The sequence below is a fragment of the Battus philenor genome, unplaced genomic scaffold (assembly GCF_028537555.1).
Source record: "Battus philenor isolate CCGP_79_NKW_IND1 unplaced genomic scaffold, ilBatPhil1.0.hap1 SCAF_20, whole genome shotgun sequence".
NCBI classification, from domain to species: Eukaryota; Metazoa; Arthropoda; class Insecta; order Lepidoptera; family Papilionidae; genus Battus; species Battus philenor.
In genome coordinates this window covers 12,798,875-12,810,012 of record NW_027181683.1, presented here as the reverse complement: position 1 = coordinate 12,810,012, position 11,138 = coordinate 12,798,875, and positions in this window count along the sequence as shown.

The following is an 11,138-nucleotide window of genomic DNA, read 5'->3' as shown; positions in this document are numbered from 1 at the left end:
ATATTAATAAAAATTTCTGATGTACGGTAGGTATATCAGAAACTTACTCTCCAAATACCAAGACTGTATTAATAGGGAGTAGGTTCATCATACATACCCTCCTCTTTCAAATATCAAGATGGTTGGGAAGGGTTTCCGAGCCGTATTCGTTATAAACTTTAATTATGTTTATTACATATAATTATCCATATAGGATCACATTTACAGTGATTTATGTCAAAAAAGTTTGTTGGAGGAGCCCAAACTGTAACACAGTACAGTGGCCCACAAAATGGTTAACTCACATAAACTGTTTATTTTGATTTAGTATAAAAAGTATTGTTAATTATAAATTTAAGGTTACGTTTTAACTTGAGTTGGAGATAACTGTATATAAATAGTGTAGACAAATGTTCATTCATCTATAGTAAAATAACGGTACAGTCAACGCCAAATTTTTAGAACCACTTTTGAGTTTCTACGGTACAGTCAGAAAAACAAAACAGTAATGGGAAGTTGCTGAATAAGGGCAGTGCAAGAGTAGGTTGTGTCGATATTTTGAGGGGGCCTATGCCATATAGTGAGTATCTAACAGCTGATATCATGATAACGTAAAAATTATTTAATGTAGGCATTTGAAACCTTCATGGTATAAGAAACAAAATGTCACCATTGGCCTCCTGCAGATGCATGGTGGCATTCTGTTTCATTCATGTCAGCCGATGGCATTGGACTTTCCCTCATCTTGATCATGTCTTCCTTTTGTGGATCTGTGAGACAATAATAATATTCAGATTTTAAAAAAAAATTAATGTATAAATATTCCCTAGTAGGGGAGAAAGAGAGGTCACAGATGAGCAATTCTTTGTGCTATATCATTGATTCTGGATCTTGGTTCCTCGGCAGATCTCATTTCTGATTCAGTTTCTGGGTAACCTTGGACCAAGCATATCTTCCCTCTAATATCATTTGCACACGACTAATATGTTCAGCGTTCTAGAAATTTGGCGCGAACTATACCATCTCAAACATAGAAATGTAGTTTAATGTATTTCGAATAAATTTTCTTGTATCTGTTATATAACACACCGGTGCTTGATTCCCACCTGATATAGCGACAAAGTAGTTTAGATTAACGGTTTAGATAAGAAGTAACATCCTGTATACGTTCAGATCTTAATCTAAAACATAACCATTTAATTTGTAACCTATATAGCAATGACCTTAACATATGTTTATAAGACAAAAAGAGACAGAGGAATGAGAGAGATAGAATCTGATCTCTTACCATTAACCATCAGAATATAGACCTTAAGTAGCTGTACAAGTTTAGGCTGTTAATATTTTAGCTGTAAGATGCCCACAGCTGGACATAGTTCTCCAGATATTCCCAATGTCACCGATTGTAAGCAACCTTTATTGAGCGTCCACGCGAATATCTTGCATTTCGTAATTATAGTTATAACTGGCCAAAAGATGTCCATCCAATTTATTGATAGGAATTAAAAAATATATCGTTGATTTCTCAACATACTTCATAACATATATATATCAAAAATGTTTTAGTTTGGCCCATCGTCAATAAGTATTTTCAGTTCATTATGTTTTGCATTTTGTAATTTTAGTTATGGTCGAAAGATGTCCATCCAATTCACCATTTATAAATTTTCAACAGACTTCATAATGTATATATCGTAAACGAGTAATAGTTCATTGCCAATAGCTTTCTTTTATATCTTTAATTGAGTCTTGAATTCCAATTTTTTAATTTTAATTACGACTAAAAGTCATCCATCAATTCATCCGATTTATAACTAACAATTTGATTTAAAAAAAATGTTAGTTTCAATTTTACATCCCTATATGGGATAACCTTTTCGTTGTAAAATCATTGTCATGTTTATCTTTATTTATGTCATATATGTTTTTGATCATTTATTAATAAGTGTATATCCTCGCATTAATTTAGACTCCTGTGTACCTATTGTGTACCAATTTCTATACGTACAAAATTCTGTTGTTATAAGTTAATTTTAAGTAATTTGATTGTAAGTTATTTTGTCTATTTACGGTTGATCGCATCGCTACGTCAAATGCGTGACGTCACTTGACATTGTCACTCTGACAGTGACAGATTGAGTGTGAATGGCGGCAAAATAAAATATTTTTGTACTGAACTTTGTTTTATTTATTTACATCAATAAAATAGAAATTATTTTGTTTTTATTTACAAAAAAAATATTAGTAAAGAGGTTCTCTATTCGAACTGAAGTAATAATCTTTTTTTTTAACCGTTTTGGTGACCTGTCGTTCATCTCCTGTCATAGTCCACAAGGACTTCTTTAATAAAATTATTTTTTCCTGTTTGTTTATATTCACTCTCATCTTCTATAAATTTTCTTACTTTATCTCCTTCCATACATCGCTTCGCTTCCGTCGCCTTCTCTCAGAAATACTTGAAGACAATCTTGATTTTTTTTAACATTATATAAAGGAATAAGCGTTTGTCTTCCATCTCACCTGATGGAAAGTGAAGATGAAGGTGGTACACGCCCATCCAAAAGAAACCTGCTCACTCTACTCTTAAAGACTCCAGAGTTCAACTCATCAGGAAAAATAGATCCACGCAGGTCGTTCCAAATCTAGGCGACTCTCACCAAAAACGAGCTGTCAAACCGTTTAGTTCGACTTTTGGGTATGTCAACAACGTATGAATGAAACTTTTACCTGCGCCTAGTAGTCCGATAAAGGAATGGAGATAGCACAATCAGTTCGAAAAAAGCTGTATCCTATAATAAATCGATAAGCTGGCAAATCGACGACGATGCTCAAGGGTGTATATTCCGCTATTTTAGAGCTTTTCATTGTTAATTAACTTACAGGATTTTCGGTCAACTGAGTCCAAAGTTTCCAGATGATATTTGGCTGCACAGTCCAAGAGGTTTCTGTTCTGTTTTGTTTGGATATCATTTCTTACCTTACTTCTTAATCCTATATTACAATTTATCACTGTTACTAGTCAATCAGAATATGTTACATTCTGTTCCTTGCTTAATTCCATGTGATGGTTTATCTTATGATCTTTATCTTAAGTAAGAAAGGACCAATATTTAGCCACTTCCGCACATGCAGTGGTAGTCGTGCAACAAAGTGCATCGCCCGCCAGCCCGCTGACAAATGCGCATGCGGCAAACAATGCGAGCTACACAACCGCCGTCAACCCACTCAACACGTGTTTCACCCCTCCACGGGGCATCTTCAGGAGTTATGTTACACCGATTAGTGCCAAACTCAGAGACTCGCGGTGCACTTTGTTGCACGACAACCACTGCATGTGCGGAAGTGGCTAAATATTGGTCCTTTTCTTACTTAGGATGGACTTCCGCAAGGTAACGCCTGATTCCATTAAAGATCTTTATCTTCTTAGATCAGGTGGTTCCGCACTGGCAAGGCTTTGTTTATCGAATGGTCGTTACACAGAGTCCTTTTGACAATTTTTTTTATGATTTATGAAAATATATTTCATAAAAAAAAATAATAGCCTAGAGATGTACATATGCTCAAGTATGCTTATGCATGTGCTAACTTTTATGAAGCCATTACAAGACAGGCCTCCCTCAAGGATCAACGACGTCATCATCATCATCCAACGACTTCCCATGACCTTCACTGTCGTTGGTGCACCTAGTAGGGGGTGTATCGACGCTGCATTTACCGGCTGGTGGTCGCTACCCAAGAACCTTTCAGCTCCAACGGTCATCGTTGACATGACGTCAATGATCTTGATTCTTCTGCGGATCTCATTCCTGACTCCAGCGAAACTATAAGCATAGCCCTCTCCATTGCTCTCTGGGTGATCTTGAATCTTATGATGCCCGTCGTAAGTGACCACGTCTCGGATCCGTATGTCATCACCGGCAACACACTTATCAAAGGCCTTCGCCTTCAGACATTGCGGTATTTTGAACAAGAAGGTTCCGGAGATTCCGGAAATCTGAAAGAATGTCATTTACTGTGTAGTAAACCTTGGCATATAAACATTAATTTTTTTTTTTTTATTTAACAATGGAGGCTTGTTGAACATTAATGGAATCCTATTGTAAAAGCTACATTGACCATAAAAGGATTTTCTTACACGAAGAAGTACAGGGGACTCCAAACCTGATAGAAGCGTTGCTGAAATTTCGTCAGCCACTTCATGCAGCGCCAACTCTTTCCGAAAAGCTAGTAGTGATATTATCCAATGGCAACCGGCGAAGCCAAGATCCCCTTGTGGAAGCACTTGAGCCTGGTCACTCCATGAATCGTCCACCGAATCGATCTTAGAGTTCGTTAAATAGAAGTATGACCCGAGCCATGGCTTCTCCGGGTGCCTTAGAGTTTGGCTTCCGTGTTTTTTGGCTAGGCGCCTCTGGTGCCCTGACGCCTTGAACCCATGCAATAGTTCAAAATAAAAAAAAAGTTTACAACGTTGTCCAAAGCCTACTTATTCTCTGTTGAAATATGTGTTGTTAGACCGAAGGCTTTTACAGCTTCATCTGAGATGAGTTCACGGAGCGGAAGGGTCCGTGACCTTAAGTTGTCTAAAGCGCATCCGAAGAGAAGTGCTTTATTAGCCATCGGATTAAATATCGCGTGTTATTTAGTCGCCATCTTGAATTTCTAAATCCATTAGAAATCTAGGTGGCCTCTCTATCCAGTAAAACAGTAGTATTTAGCGGCACTAACCGAGGCTTCCCTGGGAACCCTCAGGCTTCGCTGCTATTTAATGAGATGGTAGGCTAAGCGCTTTCTGCGCTCTGCTACTTCAAACCAGCGGAATTTACAAATGCCATTTGGGTAGCAGTGACAATTTGGATCCAAAAAAACACGAAGTCTAGTTTCATCATTGAATTATTTATATTGTAGATGTCACACGTCCTGCGAAAATCAGTAATGTCTTTGTAGATATACCTTACATTTTTATATATGTATTGAGGATTAAGTCAATAATTTTAATATATAATTTTCAAATTGAGGTTATATTTGGTAGGTTAGATGTATGTGACGTGTTTATACTTTAGATCAGTGTTTCCCAACGTGAGGCCCACGCCACACATGAGGGCAATTTGATTGTTAAGAAGAGCTATTCGAAAGTAGACTCGACATGAGTTTAACCCCTTCGTTTTACTGTAAAAAGTATATATCGTATCGTAAGGGGGCGTAAGAATTTCAGAAAGGCTAAAATGGGGCATGACATAAAAAATAATGATTAATATGGTATCCACAGGGGGGCAATTTGAAAGTGGACTCGATACGGGCTAAATCCTTTCGCTATATATATATATTACAAGATTATGTTAAACAAGGAGGTTAAGAATTTTAGAGGCTAAGGTAGGACATGGCATAAAAACAGATGAAAAATATTAGTTTATATGATGTCCACAGGGACGCAATATGAAAGTAGACTCGACACGAGTTTAACCCTTTAACTTTTATATAAAAATATATATGTTACATAGGTGCGTAAATATTTTAGAACGGCTGTGGGGCATGGCGATAAAAGTTTTAAATATACTGCTCTCGAACAGTGATTCCCAAAGTGGTCTCTATCGTACCCTAGAGGTCTATGACAACCTGAAAATGGGGGTCTACGATAGTGGATCTCAACACACACACTGATAGTACCTATTTACTTACATCATACTATCTTTTAATATCAAAACATTTACATTATTTATAAAAGTACCTATGAATTAAAAAAATTGTTTATTTAATGTTACGTATATTTTACATAACAGATACAAAATTTTATTTTGAGTAGTTTTAATTTAAATTCAATTAATAAATTTTTAAATTACAATTAACATGTGTTTTTACTCAAAGTTTTTGATACTAAACTTCACTACAGTTAGAAATTTACAGAAAATCAATATCAGGTAAGTAAGGGGTCTACCCAACACGGAAAAACATGGCAAGGGGTCTACGACACAAAAAAGTTTGGGGAACTCTAGCTCTAGACAATACATGGTAACATTGTTTACCTACCCGGAACAGTTAATAAACCAAAATATCTCATCTATTTCACGTCATAAACAAACATCATATTGTCACGATTCACCCAAATGCCAGAGAAAGTGAAACGAAAAGTCAGATGTCACAGATAACATAGGTGTTTTTCGTGCAGTCTGATAAAAAATGAAAGTTGCCATCTTATACTTCACCATCATCATCTAGCCAGCCGATAGACGCTCACGCCCACTTAAGGTCTAGGCGTCCCCCAACGATCACCACGATGATCGGTCTTATGCTGCCCACAACCAGTGGTACACAGTATCTATCGGCACGTCTTCACAACTCGAGAACCCTTTGACCATTTTGACCACTGTCACTTAAGACAAGCAGTATATCCAGCTATGTTGTTGACAAAGCTCCATACATAGCCCAACCAAGAAGATCCCTAAGCCAACTAAAGCATATACAGTAAATGAAATAAATAAAAGATAATATTAAGGACGAAAGAGAATTTACAATAAAAATTTAAAAACTCAATTTACCCAAATTTGTAGCGTCCTTGCCTTACAAAGCAGGGGACTCCCAAAAACGAAGGTTTAAAAAATCATAGCCCAGCCTAAACAGGTGTTGGTTTTTTTTTCCTTCCACCCCATATTTTATTGGGAACAGGGTTTTGTATTTCTTAATAAATTTTTTTTCACTAGAGTTTTTATTTTCGTCCTCGTCTTCCATAGTACACAATAACTTTTTTCCTCCTTCTATCATTCCACAATTCCATCTTCCTTTCTCAATCATTCCATTCCCTTTCGTACATCGTCAAACATTTCAGTTATCCATTTCTCTTTTCAGTATCACAGTTTTAATTGGTTTAATTATTTTCTCGTGTACATCAATTTTATCACGGATTTATTTCACAATTTTTTTTCCACAGGTTCACTGACACTTGAGACACTATATCCAGCTATGTAGTTGACGTTGTCTCTTCTTTGGATCTACTCAGCGAATATACAAACTTAGCCCAATCAAGATCTCCAAGGGAACAGTAAAATGAATAAATAGATGATAATGTGAACGACGAAAGAGAATGTAGAACAAAAATTTAAAAACTCGTTTTACCCGAATATGCAACGTCTCTGCTCCACACGGCAAGAGAAACGAGATACCCTCAAAATCGGAGGTTAAAATAAAACATAGCCCAGAGTAAACAGACGTCGATTTGACCAGCGATGTACCCCGTGCGCTGCCCCTTCAAAAGAACAATTCTTCGAGCTACCTGACCTTGGTTCTTCTGCAAATCTCTGCAGCTCAGAACATAATCTAGTTTTGTATGTTAAAAAAACAGGTTTTCATCAGAAAAACTTGCCACTCGGCAGACACTATCCGAATTTGGTTAAAGTGTTTAACCTCTAAATGTCGGGCCGATTGGTTATAAGTATAAAATATATAGATGTATGAAAGTATAGGTTATTTTCTTTCAATTATTGTATGGTATACCATAGCCAAAAACCTATGGTTTCAGTGATTTAAACCCACATAATAATAATATTGTAAAAAGGCGTCTTCAAAATTTTTAATGGAATCAGGCGTTACCTCGCGGAAGTCCATCCTAAGCAAGCGAAAGACCAATATTTAGCTACTTCCGCACATGCAGTGGTAGTCATGCAATAAAATGCACCGCCCGCCAGCCCGCTGATAAATGCGTATGCGGCAAACAATGCGAATCACACAACCGCCACTGCCAAATCACTCAACACGTGTTTTAGCCCTCCACGGTGCATCTTCAGGAGTTATGTTACACCGATTAGTGCCAAACACAGAGTCTTCAAAATTTGTATTACTATATATAAAAATTAAGTATTGTTTACTATCTGTCTTTAAAGACTGAACTGCCAGAAATTATTGTCCATTATCATTATCGCATTCTAATAAAGAATATAAATATTTGCAACATATTCCAGAGTGATCTCTTTACACAGAGTAATTTTAAATAGATATAAAAACTTTTTGCTTAAAAATGGGCGCCACTGCATACATTTACTTTTAAATACTTCTAATCAATCACCTGATATACCTGATTTTGCTTCAATCTATTTTTACCAGCCTAGATAAGTTGAGGTCATTATTCCAAAGCCGCGTTCAAATGTCTTGTATAAAAAAAACGAACGTGCACTAGATTCGATTATGTCGAACACTTAAAGCAAAAAGCACATGTCACAAAAAACACACTACAAAATTATTCAGCTGTTAAAAATATATTTATAAATTCTATGACATTACAAAGAAAAAATGTATTCGTTTGTCTGTGGATTTTAAAAAGAGGCCATGGTAAAAATACAACTTTAATATTGTTTTAATACAGATTCATTGATAATATCTTAAGTGATCTTTTTAAAAAGTGAGGTTAGTATTGCACATATGATAAATAACTTTGGTAATTCAAATTCTTTATTCAAAATACGATGCGTTCACCTTTTGTTGATGACAAATTGAATATACCCTCTTTTCTGATTAATAATACATCAGGTATGAGGATAGGTAAAATAAACTCAGCGGACTATATATTTTCTAAAAGAATATAAAACTACATATTTATAATACCCGGCGTTAAATATTGCACATCGACCTTTAGAAAGAGACAACTAATTTCGTCTTCGTAGAGCGGTATCTCTGTCGCACGACTGACAAAACGTCACATAGGTAGATAGGTGCAGGAAACTCAACAGTTACTCTTTTTATGTATAAATGATTCAATAAAGCAAGTTTCACGCATTTCTATCAACTAAAAACTCTTAAATGCTATAATAAGATTTATTTAACAATATACTTTTAATTTTAGATTTGAAACAAAGAAACGGAAGGTATAAGATGTCTCGTGGAACTTTATCATATATGCGTACACTACCAATGAAGGATTCTTAACTTTTTTAATGCGATATTTACGTGTTTATTTTTACTGTCGCTAATTTTCATATGAAATATTTAAATATGGCGCATAAATAATATGTTATTAAAAATGTATTGCGAAACATTTGTCAGAATAATAATTTATTTTAAAATGTGTCTTAAAGAATCTCTAGCTGTATGATAGCTTCTGGGCAATATCTTGAATGTTATTTGTGAAAGCGTATATAAGCGTCTTGGGTGTACAAAAATGTGTTGCTTCTATTTATACAGGTTGGGCCAAAAATTATTGCAAATAGCAACACGACACACAAACAATAGTCGATTACAGGAGTGCCAACGGCGAGACGGAGCACATCTCGACGATGTAATTATTAAAAAATAAATTTTAATAAATGATAATTACGGTAAATAAATCATAAAAATAGCATTTGTACTTTTATTTCTACACATGTTTCAAAAGTGCAAAAATTTATGGCCCACCCTATATATACTTCCAATACGATTAGAGATGAACGCTCTAGCTCATGGTTGCACAGACTTATTAAGACTAGAGGCCACTCGGGCAAATCATGAACTGATGGCGTGCCGGCCGCCAGAAGTGTAGGTAATTAAATTTTTTTTGGTTTAATTCTGGAATAGAATTCAATATTTTTCGAATGTACGACAGTATTATTTTTGCTGTCGGCGGGCCACCAGTATTCGACCAGCGGGCCGCGATTTGTGTATCCATGCTCTAGCAGTTCATATGCCAACTGTTACTTGATTGCACTAACAAAGCAACAACACAACAAAACAACAAGCAACAACAACAAGGTTAACGGAATGAAATGAAATGGGAAAATTGTGGAATGAAAGAAATAGTACGTCAGATAAGATGATATGAAAGAGAAGAATTATAGTAATAAAAAAAAAAAGAAATGAATAAATTACTAGAATTAAAAAGTCCCTGTCCCACACGAGATAGGGGAACAAGAGGTCACCAACAGCGGGGACCATAATAAAAAAAAAAAAAACAAAGCAACCCCCATATCGAAGTCCTCTCATGGGCTCCCTTGAGTTTTGACACTCCATAGAACCTTCACAGAAGCGATATTAGAGGTCGACAGCCAATTCGGTAAAATAGTAACATATAGCGGCCCGAACCAAGGCTTCCCTGGTCGCCACCGGGCTTTTTACTTTAAAATAGGTCTTACGCTAGGCACTTTACAACCTACCACTCCATACCTGCCGAAATCTGCAAATGCAATTTGGGCAGCAGTGAGAAAAAAAAAAACAAGTACTCAAGTGGTATTTTTTTTCAGGTGACCTCTCTTTTCTCCTGCCAAATTTAAAGTAGGGACCCTTTATTACAATTAAATGAGTTTTTTAGAATTTTAAATGTTTTATATATAGCCCAAATGGTATTTACAGTATCCGCAGGATTGTAAGGGCCTTTATCTCGCTACCAATTTAAACCATAATATAAATATATAAACAAACATAATATAGATGTATAAACCGTAGTCTTTGATCCCTGTCTAGTAATGTTTTTATTTTTATTTGTTTTTTCATAGTTTGACCATAAATCATTATGTGTTCTCAGTGAGATAGTTATAAGGTAACAACTGTAATTATTTTTATATTTCTAAGCTTCTAAGTTTGTACCTTCTTACTGCCTTTTGTTACTGCCTGTCTCCAATAAAGTAAATAAATAAATAAATAAATAAACCCTCTTTTGCAGGTAGCTTGACAACACGGAACCCTAAATCCTGATTGTAAGTCTAGTTGTTTATTCAGCAAAATCTCCCGAGAGAACTTTCTTGGGTTGTCAGATATTTTCATTTCCCATGATTATACCCGGATATTTATTATATATTAGTCTAAAATTAATAATTAATTTTAAAATACTTAAAAAGTTTACAATCATTATATATTTATACCATACGTATTTCAATTAAAACAAATATGGCGTATGAATATAACGCTATCTCTTTCTAACAAATATGGCGGATGCAATGCAATGAATACAGAAGGTCGTCTCAATTGAAAAGTGTGTATCTTTAATAAATCTTCTGATAATTGGCGTGTACATTTTAAAATAGCACGTTTAAATAGACTAAAGTATATGTGGTAGTTACAATCTTTAACAATCAGTAATGTGTGTTGCTTTTGGCAAAATAGTGAATACATTTGACTTAAACACGCCCCTTGAATATTACATCGTAGCATTTTAGAAAGCTGTGTTCATATTAACCAGCTTAAGTTAATCCGTCATAAAGTGT